We start from the raw sequence: 13095 nt of genomic DNA on the forward strand, positions 1-13095 counted from the left end.
TTATAAATACGCCAAGGTTAGAGATGGATGAGTTTCAACAATTAACAGTTATAAATATGCCAAGGTCAGAGATGGATGAGGTTCCACAATTAGTTATAAATATGCCAAGGTTAGAGATGGATGAGGTTCAACAATTAACATTTATAAATACGCCAAGGTTAGAGATGGATGAGGTTCCACAATTAACAGTTATGACAGGGGATAAGACGGTGATGTATAGCAGGAAAGTGTCCAAGAATAGATGGTATTCTGATGGAAGTTTGGAATTTAAGAGGGAAGAAAGTGATAAAGATCTGGAAGGTTTTGTTTAACAGTATTTTAAAAGGATGAGAAGTACCAACATCCTGGGAAAAAAAAACTGTGGTGGCTGTAATGCCAAAAGGTGATAAAGACCCATCCGATTCAGCTTCATTTAGGTCCATTTCAATTTTAAACCATGATGGTAAAGTATTTATGCCTATAATAACTAAAAGAATGACAAAGGTATTTCCAAAATTGATAGACATGGATTAATGTGGTTTTGTGGAGGGGTGGCAAACAACTGACAGCATTAACAGAATAAGTACATCTGAAATATAAAAGGGAGTGCCCAGCTATGTGCCAGATTGGTAGTAGGTAGTACCACTCACACTATAACAAAGGAAATTGCCAACCTCCTAGCTGACAGATTTGGTCCAAACTTCACCCCTCCTATCCCTACCAGCCATACCCCAAAAGTATACCTGACACCAATTCTCTACCTTGTATCTCTAGAGATGAAGTCATATCTGCACTCTCCAAGTCAAAAACATGGCCTCAATGGGACAAGATAACATCCCAGGTTGCTTGCTAAGCAATCTAAAATAGGACCTAGCTGACCCACTTGCCCTTCTCTTTAAACATAGCATGCATATTGGCTATGTACCAGCAGACTAGAATAGAGAACATCAACACTAATCCCTTGCATAAAGGGAAGCTATAAACTGACCCTGGGAGCTATAGACCCATAAGTCTAACCAGCCTCATCTGCAAGGCCATGAAAAGAATCATCATGGACCTTATCAACACGGACATAGGCAACCTTCAAACTCTAGATCCAAATCAGTTTGCCTTTGTTAAGGGTAGATCATGCTTACTGAACCTGCTAGACTTTGTTTGAGAAAGTCACCAAAGCCCTGGATGAAGGTAAGACAGTGCATGCCTCCTATCTGGACCTAGCCAAAGCTTTTGACACAATATTCCACTCAGGTGTCATTGAAAAACTCTCCCAGCTAGGTGCTAACCCTTACATCACTAGATGGGTATCTAATTGGCTCACCAACAGAGCACATACTGCCAAAGTTGTACCACAGGGATCTGTACTGGACCCATCATTATTTGGAATCTATTTCCCTGAAGCCCAGACTAAAGTAGACAGCCATTGGCTTACTAAGTTAGCTGATAATTGTAAACTAAGTGCAATAATTGAGTTCCCAATGATGTTATCATATTACAGGAGGGACTAACACAAACAAATGACTGCTGCCAAAGTTTCTGTCTAAAACTAAATGTAAAAAGTGTATTATTATCCCATTTGGCAAAGCGGAATTCACCACTAAATACAATATTGACTGCACCCCTCTAAGCTCAAACCCAGCGGTGCAAAATCTGGGAACACATGTCAACAGCAATCTGAACTTTGACCAACAGGTGTCTATGCTGGTAAGGAAAGCATCTCATAAGTAAAGGCATCACATCCAGGTCTATGGATGTTATAACACCACATTACTCAACTCTAATCAAACCATTAATAGAATACAATGCTCCCTTCTAAGAAACTGGAAGCTCTTGCCTATAGGTATGGATAGCAAGATACAAACAGTACAATGTTTTAGTCAGTTTATATTTATACTGAGGAGAAACATATTTTTTATCAGCCAAAGAAGCTGTGGATTGTAATTAATAAAGATGTGAATGATTTTATCTGGGGGGGGGGATAGGCTGTTCCTTCCAATAGAACAAGAAGAATTGGGATTACCTGATTTGAGGGGACATTTTACAGCTTTGTACCATCTGCAAGTTGAAGATTTATGTTCTTTCTTTTCTGAAGTTATTTATATATATCTTTATCTGGGTCTACTTCAAATAACCGAATGCTGAAATGTTCGAAATTCATATGGCCGAGACCATATGATCGAACATTTGAATGTTCGAAAATGAGAACTAGACCCATAAAAATAAAAAAAACACTCACTGAACTGTGTATAGCAGGGGGCTTTGACCCCCTGCACGCCCCACACCCCCCCTACTTAAATATGCCAACTCCGAGAACGCACTACAGCAAGAACAAGGGAAATCTCCGGGTCCGCTCTGGATGCGATTTCCCGTTCAGAATGTCGGTAGTTTTGAAATATTTCAAAACTTTGGACATATGGTCTGCGATCATATGGGTTTCGAAGTTTTGAATTTTGGCATTCTGAAGGGGACCCCTTTATCTATATATCTCACACACACACACATATATATAGATCGATATATATATATATATCTATATATATATATATATCTATATATATATATCTATATATATATATATATATATATATATATATATATATATATATATATATACACACACACACACACAGACACACACACACATGCACACACACACACACACACACACACACACACACACACACACACACACGCACACACACACACACGCACACATCTATATATATATACATATATATATATATATATATATATATATATATATATCTATGCATATATATATATATATATATATATATATATATATATATATATATATATATGTATTTATTTTACATTTGTCGACCGGGATAGTCCGACTGGATACAAGTCCATTTTCAGAGGAGGCCTGGGAAAAAAAGCTCCAAGATAATAATACACTTTGAACATTTAGTAAATGCTAGTTTCAAGCAGATTACAGTCATAAGTAATACCAGCATTTAGCACATATAGTACTTACTAACTTATTATAAAACTCTTCACAGAACATAACATTATTTTCAACGTAATATATACATAACATTACATTCAGGTTTAAGACACATTGAGCAGCAGTTATACAACTGACCCTTCCTGAAATGGTGTGGTAGAAAAAAGTTAGAAGTAGTTGAAGGCAAAGTAATAGAGAGGTCACTAGTAGGGGTCAGTATGTATATATATATATATATATATATATATATATATATATATATATATATATATATATATATATATATATATATATATATATATATATATATATATATATATATATATATATATATATATATATATATATGTACACATATATACATATATATATATATGTGTGTGTGTGTGTGTGTGTGTGTGTGTGTGTGTGTGTGTGTGTGTGTGTGTATGTGTGGATCTGTGTCATTTGATCAAATGTTCATGTTCATTTGATTGAATCACAAATGGTCAAACCCATTTGACTGAAAATTCATTTACAGAAACTTAAAATGTTTTTGTGATAGAAAACCTTTTCCAAAACAAATATACGATAAAATGTTTTTGAAGGGGTGAAGTTCCCCACTCCTGCACACCCTCTTACTGATATATGCTAATTTCTTGTTTGGGCAATCATGGAAAAAAAAAAGCACTATATTGAGGGAATCAGTGCTTGAAACAAAGCAAACATCTCCAGATCTTGGGGTATGACACGATGCTGTCAAGTACATTCCACACATACCCGACTAGCTTGCCTTTCCCAATAACTATTATAATTAGAAATGACACCACACACATACCCGACTAGCCTGCCTTTCCTAATAACTCTTATAATTAGAAATGAAATCACAGACATACCTGACTAGCTTGCCTTTCCTAACAACTTTTATAATTAGAAATGACACCACACACATACCCGACTAGCCTGCCTTTCCTAATAACTCTTATAATTAAAAATGACACCACAAACATACCCAACTAGCCTGCCTTTCCTAATAACTCTTATAATTAGAAATGACACCACACACATACCCGACTAGCCTGCCTTTCCTAATAACTCTTATAATTAGAAATGACACCATCACGTGCTTTCTGTCGACATCTACGCTCTTCTGTCAAATGGGTTTGATATATTTGGATTCAGTCAACTGAGTATTCAATCAAATGACATAGACCCATTATATCTATCTATCTAACTATATATATATATATATATGTATGTGTGTATGTGTATATATATATATATATATATATATATATATATATATATATATATATTTATATATAAAGATCTGTGTGGCCTAGTGGGTTAGTGTGTGTGTGTGTGTGTGTGTGTGTGTGTGTGTGTGTGTGTGTGTGTGTGTGTGTGTGTGTGTGTGTGTGTGTGTGTGTGTGTGTGTGTGTGTGTGTGTGTGTGTGTGTGTGTGTGTGTGTATCTATATATATATATATATATCTATATATCTATCTATATATATATATATATATATATCTCTATCTATATATCTATCTATATATATATATATATATATATATCTATCTATATATATATATATATATATATATATATATATATATATATATATATATATATATATATATATATATATATATGGATTGCCGCGGTGGTACAGCGGTAGCGTTGTTACCTCACAGCAAGAGGTTCTCCCGTTTGATTCTCGGCTTGGCTTGGGAGTGCCTTCTCTGGTGAGCCTGCATGTCCTCCCTGCGGTTGCGTAGCATTCGAAAGAAATGCATGCATAAATGGGTGTGCCTTTGTTGAAAGTTGGGTGTCGAGCTGGCACCTCGGCATTTCGTAAAAATCTACTGCCAATCATTAGCGGACCGGAGTTCCGCTGTGGCGACCCCTTACCGGGAAAAAGCCGAAAGACAAACAACAACATTAAATCAGCGAACACTTACAAAAGCAAATGCTGATTTACTGACCCCATGTAAGCGAAAGTTTAAAATCCTGAACACTCGGAATAGCGATTTTTTTCCCAGGGGAAAAAAAAAATCGCTGTTACACACAAAAAAAATAATAATAATAAAAATAAAAACTTCAAACCATTACATATAGTGGGGGGCTTCACCACCCACACCCCCCGATGTTGAGGGCTGTACCTCCCATACCCCCCTACTTAAATATACCAACTCTGAGATCACACTACAGTGACAAAAACGACAAAGTAATGGAGGCGGCAAAGCAATTTTTTTTCCCAGGGAAAGAAATCGAAAGAAATCACTTATATGCCATTTTCCTATTTTGCTGTTTCGTGCTTTCAAGTTCGATCAAGATGCATTCGAAGAATTGCGTCTTCCATTTGTTATATATATATATATATATATATATATATATATATATATATATGGATTCACTTTACATTCTTGAAATGCTAAAATATCGAATTGTAGAATTTCGAGCCTGTAAAGTCGAACGGACGGAAACCGCGAACCTGGAGGTGTCGAATGGATTATGTTGAACCCACGGTATGGATAGTATGTTAGGTAAGTGTACTGTTTTTGAGGTTTTGGAGAAGGTTTGTGTTTGTTTAAGTGTGTTGGGGTGTTTGAGGTGTGGGTTAGGGTAGGTGTTGTGCAGTGTGAATGTGTTAATGTTGGTATTGCTGGTGTTTGTGTGTATGTTATGTGTGCTTGTGCGGGGGGCTGTGGAATGTGCAATGCTGGGTTGTATGTGGTTTGGAGTGTTGTGCGACCTCAGAGTTAATATATATAAGTAGGGGACATGGCGGGCACAACCCCCACATGGGGGGTGCAAAAGGGCTTTCCCCCCTGCATATACTAAGGGTAGGTGCGTGTATGTGTTTGGTTGTGTGCATGCGTGTTATGTTTATTGTAGGGAAGTGCTGGGAGGTATGTACGCTGGTGTATGTATGTGTTTTGTTGTGTGTGATATGTGTTTGATGGGAGTCTGTAGATTCACGGTTTTGTGTTTCACATTTGTCTATGTTCTGCATTTAGGGGATTCGACTTTATAGTTTTGTGATACTGAATTTCGATAATTCAGTATTTTGATGCTATAAAGTGAATCTGTATATATATATATATATATATATATATAGATATATATATATATATATATATATTTATAGATATAGATATATAGATACACACACACACGCGCGCGCACACATATCTGTCTAGCTAGCTAGCTACTATCAGGCTATTTATTTACTGATGGTTTGAACATTGTCACAAATAGTACCTGCATTGCAATCATCCAGGCACCTTGAAAATCTTTTTGAAGGTAATTAAATGTTGGTTATACATCTCACACTGTACTACATAGTGGTAAAGCACATCCAGCACTAAATATTACATTGCATCACAGAAACATTTGACATTCAGCCTCATATAATATAATTTTTGTTTTCAACATCTGTGTAATAGGTTCATAGGTTCATAGGTGTGTACTAGGCTAATGGTCCTGGAGCCTTTACAAGCCTAGCCCATAGAAGTGCCCTGGCATAGTGCCACCTGACCTTAGTTCCCAGTGCCTCTGTCGAGTAAAGCCACTGGAGTGATCCCTTGGGTGAATTTTCTATTTCCTATCCACTCATCAAGATTTCTTTTGAAGAGGGCTACTGAGGTGCTCTGCATGACATATGTGGGAAGTCTATTCCATAGCGTGGGCAGTCTTTGGGTTATGAACCTGTCCCTCCAGCATGTTTTGCTGATTGTGATAATGAGGTTTAGGTCTCTGGAGCGTGTTGTGTGGTGTCCTATGTACAGTGAGTATTATAGATAATACACTCATATGAGAAGACTTTTTACTGCTGTAAATAAGAGCAGACACTCATATGAGTGAACATTCTACTTAATGGTGGTTTTGCTGACTGCTTTTTGTGCAAGACCATGTAGCAAAAGGGTCAGGGAATTGGCCCTTATCTTGTTTTTTATACAGTCTTAGAGTTGGTATATGTAATATTTTTTTTTCATCATTTTAGATTCGATCTAACATAATCACTGTTAAAAGGTTCACTCTTCTGATTGCTCAATATTTAATGAAACACTCAAAGACAAAGGTAAGCTAAAATTGCAGAATATGTTACCCATGCATATATAATGACACCTTTGTTGAAAGAGTAATTCTTGAAACTACAGGAGGTGGTGTATGGTAAGACAGTACACGTTTATTTTATCATGTGGTTCCAATCAATAAATACCCTACATTTCAGCTACTGTCAATATTCATGTCTAACTCACGCCTTGCTCTTTCTGCAGTCATTGAACGGCCTGACTTACAAACTTGCACACTCTACAGTCACTCTGCTTTTGTCAGTACTTCGTAAAGTATCATCCTATGATCACCTGCTTTCTCCTTGTATCATTTGCACTGTAGCAATTCATTGAAATTTGTAAATGTTGCTTCATTACCTGATTAATACTCTGTGCAAGTAGTAGTGTATCAAATGTATTGCTTTTGTTTGACAATCCCATGTACTGGAATCTTTTGTCAAGTTATAGATCGCAGAGGGGTTCCAAGTGGGAGTGGGTGTATCAGGGTTCAGCTCTGAGCCCACTGCTGTTGATACTGCTGATGGACTACCGTAGCAGGTAGGATGGAACAGATCAATAAAGCTGCTGTATGCAGACAATGTGGCATTGCAGGCAGGCTCTGAGCAAGAAATTCAGTGAAGGATATTGATATGGAATGCAAAACTGAAGGCACACAGGATGAAAATGAGTGTGGGTAAGACAGCTGTAATGGCACCAAATGGTGGAAATCAGAAGAAGCTGAGAATTTAGGTTGATGGGGAATAGTGGAATAGATTAACAGCTTCAAGTACCTGGAGGGGATGGTAGACGACAAGGGAAGTCTGAATGAGGAGGTCCAAGTTAGAATCAGAGGGGCTGCAGACAACTGCCACATTGTGTCAGTAATAGTGTATGGCAAAAGAATGCCAAATAAGCTGAAACGTAAGGTGTATAAAACTGCTATATGGTATAGAAACCTGGGCAGTGAAGGCATAGCAGGTGAGGAAGCTAGAGGTGATGGAGATGAAGTGACTGAGCCTGAGACAGGTGGTAGGATGCACACTGTGGAACAGATGAAGGAATGAAGACTTCAGGGCAGAAGCCCAAGTAGCTGCAATTGCAGAGAAGGTCAAAGACAACCGTTTCTGGTGGTCCAGATAGATCTGCAGAAAACAATTTGAAGATATGGGATAGACAGGAAGAGAGTGTAAGAGGAAATGATGGCATCCAACAAAGGGAATGATGGGTTGTTTGAGAGAAGACCTGTGACAGTCAGGTATGACTGTCGAAGAAGGTAGAAGAGTGGCACTAAATCGAGACAGACGGTGACAGTTGACATGATACCCCAACCCCATGTAGAAAACTGGGGAAAGTGGGCTGATGATGATGATGATGATGACGACGACAAAGTTTAGAAATTTATTTGTATTTGCCATTGGGCTTAGGATATAAGTGAAAAAGGGTCTGTGATGAGTTTCTTTCTCCCAGTTAATAAACTAAAATACATGAATAAGATGAGGTATTCTGCATCATCAGTTAATAATGCTGATTACATGTAATACTTTTGAAAAAATGAGTTTTTAAGATAATAAGAGTTTTGCTCTTTATCTCTTTTGCTCTGTGTGGAACATCCTTCACAGCTAAGTACAGAAATATGGTTTAATGATTCCCTCGTTCAAAATTCTGACAGTGCATCAGCATTGCTTATGTCTTTATTAAATATAACAGTTTTAGGAAGGCATTAGCCTAGTTGCCCTTGTGGACCATTTTAAGACTAGCCAACTTCCCTCATGAGAATCAAACTCTATACCTCTTGTCTGTGAGGTCAACACCTTAAACATTATGAGAACCACCATCATTCATACTGTATTCTAACCTTAACGATGTTTAACCCTATTCAAATATATAACGCCACAGCTCTCTCTTCTAAATCTAAGCAGTATGTTCATGCATATTCAATGCTGCCAAGTTTTAAATGTCACATTTGCAGTGTTAGTACTCAGAAACATACGTGCAATTTAAATGCAAAATGTCAACGAATGCAAACATTCCCTAATGATACTTTCTTGCAAATTGGTGCTGTACAGCATCTTGTACACAGCAGCTGTGGAATGTGTCTTTAGGGGATAACTGCACTGGTCTGTCAATTTTATTAAAATGTGCAACAACAATGGTACATTTCAGGAACTGCATTTCTGTGAAGTGACTGACGTTTCCTGGCTGATCTGACTTCCCTTAATAATACCTGAAATTGTGACAATTACTCATTATTTCTTGGACACACAACTCAAATTTACACTCATTTGCCTGATTTTGTTAAATGAGATTCTTTTTTCTTCTGTACAGTACTACTTTTTGTCATAGTGTTCTTAGATACTATTAAAGATATGAATGATTTAAAATTTCTGAAACATTGAGCGAATATTACCTCAGGATTAGCTGATATTTAGCATCCCTGCTGTACCAAAGGTCTCTTGGTCATCCCCTTACCTATTATAATATACGTGCAGCATGTATTTTCTGAGGAGATCCATAGAGGCATGCGCAAGAGAAAAATCTAATTAAGCATAATTTCTGCATGCAAAGCACAGACCTCAAAATTATACATCTCAGAATTGAAACTCTAATAATGAGGAACAATGCATTATAAACCCAGTATTCTTTGCTTGCAAGTAATATAATATGTCAAAACATAATTTTTATAAATTAGAAAGCAGGCTCGTTACCTGTCAGTAGTGCAAGGACTACTATACTCATTTATGGGTGAAATAAAATACAAGTGTTACAAAAACAGATATGTCTACAAAATAAGATGGAAGAAAAAAACTGCCAGTGCCATAGCATATGGTTGTTGTAAAATAGCACTGACATGGCAAGGCATGTACCACACAGTTCTTATTGCAGAAATTAAAAATCTACCATTGTTACATACTAAAGGTCTGTACTACACAGCCAGGTACAACATTTTCCATTGAATATAATTCTAGAGTTCTTGTAACATCATTTCTAGTTCTACATGGAAACTCCAGCTATAGTAACTTATCTATGTGAATTCTACACTGAACAGTAAAGTCCCTCAAGTGTACTTTTACTCCCTCCAGACAATCTCATTACCAGCTTCCTTATTATGCCATATAATTCAGTTATACAAGGCAAAACCCACCAGAACGAAGAGATTTAAACATAACACTGTTTAAATAGTTCATTAGTGTGTTACTGGGGCAGAATGTAGCATATTGTACATGCACACACCTGCTTAACCCTGCCAGTACACTTAGTGCAAAATAGCACAGAGATAGGAGACAAAGACAGCAGTCACTTATTTATTTATGTATGTATAGATACATTTCTGTATTTACTTTATGTATTTATTTTATGTATTCATTTATTTATATATATACTGTATGTGTGTGTGTATCTAACCAGATAAAACTGCAAAGCGGAGTTGCCTCTTTTCAAGCATGATCAAAATAAGCGCCTGGTTAAGTGACTCACACAGTCAACAAATGGATAGTAAGTTAATTAACCCCTAAACTACAATGGAAAATACTCATTAACAACTCACGGGCTTAAATGTCTGTAATAGTGTGCTACTGCAGTGATGGCATTACAAGTAGAGATTCTCTATGTGTTCTATGCTCCATAAATCAGTGATCTGATTGATCCCCTAGTTGTGAAACTTTATTCAAGTTACTTCTATACCTGGAGGCAACTGCATCTTCAGTTTAGGATTAAGGAATGTATTATGTGGGATGGCTGGCTCAAAAAGGTTTATGCTTCCAGATCTGGAAATGTGAGAGGATCAGCCTTCCTCATAACAAGATGTCTGATGCACGGGCTGCAATGACAGATGGCACATAATGGGTTTACTGGCTGTCACGACACAGGAGAGAGTCTCTATAGCCTTATCACCCCCCCCCCCCCATGCACACATACAGACAAGATGCTAATAGAAATTAACCAATAACCTGATCTGCTATATAAACATGAGGCAGAATAACTATCGCATGAGTGTTTGGATACATTTCCTACAGTAACATCAGCCACGTAATGGTCGCATATTAGGTCCTACAGCAACTTCAATGGATTACTGTCTCATTCTTTCTGGAGGCTGGATCCATCCAAGAAAGAATCTTGGATTATATTATATTCATTACAGATATAAATAGACTATTACTAGTATTTGCCATTTTAGTTTGTTGCCATGAAGAGAAAAAATGAATAAAGGTATTTTGCCCCTTATGAAGTCTGCAATTTATCCAACACATGCTTATCTTTCTTTTGCATGTGTGCTTCCTGGGAGACCTCATAACTTCTCGTGAACCAGTATCCCACACCCCCTTCTTTGAGATTTTTGCTATACAACTATGTCCTCTCCAAACTGCTAAACTGGCAGCTATAGTGGGCCTTCACTGAATTTGTTTATTGTCTAAAAAATATGTTAGTTCCCACCTTATGAATTTATTCCAGGAAATTATAGTTTTCTCTAGAATACTAATGTTCATAATATTCTGTAGTTATTGCCATGACTGCATTTCTCCTTTAAAAATTTAAAATAATATGAAGGACCTCTACCTTCTTCTGCTGCACTTATACTCACAACACCTGGTGTGTGCTAAGGAATGTTTCTCAGCCCCAGCAAACCAGCTGGAATCACAATTCTACCTTTACTGAGAGTCTATAAGCTGTTACTAACAATGCAGATCAATGAATGCGAACAAAGTGGGTATATGATGCTTAAATCACACTAAAAATAATCCATGCAAATGTCTCACAAAGGGTTTGTTTTTTGAAAGCAATTTAAGTTACTTCTAGAAGCGTCTGAGGCATATACAGCATTTATCAGTGTGTCTTTCTTAGTCCAGATCATGTCTGAAGTGGCAAATCTACAAAACTCATGCAATCTAAGAAACGCTGTTTACAGTATTCTCACAACAAAAGGGGCAGTAGCTGTGCTCTGCTATCTTGTTACCATGACTGCCATGAGAGGCTTCTTTTAGCCATTGCTTCCTGTTGGTATAATGGAAACAGTGCAGTCCTCTAAATGTATCTGCATCTACATGCTTTGATAATATTTGCGGTACAACTCCGTGATTACCAGCATTTTCTTGGCACTGCACACTTCATGAGCTTCCTTCTAAATCTGTCTCTTCATCCACTAAAGCCTCAGACTTGTCTGATATGGGAATTTGGAACAACTACCTTGTTCAATGTCCCTTGTTAGATTCAGGACACAACGTACATTTATACTCATATTGTTAGTGTTTTTTTTTTTAACTCTTGGTTTAGGTTAAGTAGTAGGGCTTTGAAAGCACAACAGACTTTCCTGGCAGGGCATTCTTTGGTAAATGGTGAACCATTTTTATTTGGGGGGGTATTTTATTAGATGGCCATACAGTTCTCAGATCAGTCACTGGGAGATGTTATCTTTTCCTGCAGAAAAGCCATGGCCTCCTCTTATGAAGGAACATTTCAAATGACATATTGCCATCTGATTACAAGGCAGCTAAATACTTTCACCATTTAAGCAGACCATTTGTATAATCTAGACAGCACACCAATGCAAAGGCTTCACTCTAGGTTATTACCACCAGAGAATAGTATAAAGATAGTCTCAGTGTTGATCATTGATATGAAAGGATGCTCACTCTTGTTCTGGATCTTCTGGCATCTGCGACACTAGGGATTTAGTTGTGAATTCTTCTAAGGGACATCAAGACCTCAGGTGACACCACTGAGGCAGTTTGTGTCTTTGCCTGACTCTGTAGTCTGGCTGGCATCTAACTGCTATGCTACAGGTTTATATGGACAGAAGGGTACCAATGACTCAGAAGTAGCTTCATTTCACACTGTAAACTTAATATTACTTACCAGTACTGACCTCATTGTTTGCAGAATGAGATTTAGTAAATCTGGTACAGCAGCTCCAACGGCAATGGAGCTCAAATGTTACCCTGCAGTATTAGAGATTTCATGGTGCTTCCAGAACAAACTATCCCCTCCAACTCGATGTCTATTGTATCATAATGCTACACCCTAGTCAAGCAACTTTGTTATACAGTTACTTCATGAAAACTCTAACAGTCCTCTTTATCCTGATGTTTACTTGGTTCTAACCTGGGAAGAGGAAACAAG

Source organism: Protopterus annectens, chromosome 11.part0 (genome assembly GCF_019279795.1).
Source record: "Protopterus annectens isolate FY-2018-M chromosome 11.part0, PAN1.0, whole genome shotgun sequence".
In the NCBI taxonomy this organism is placed as follows: domain Eukaryota; kingdom Metazoa; phylum Chordata; order Ceratodontiformes; family Protopteridae; genus Protopterus; species Protopterus annectens.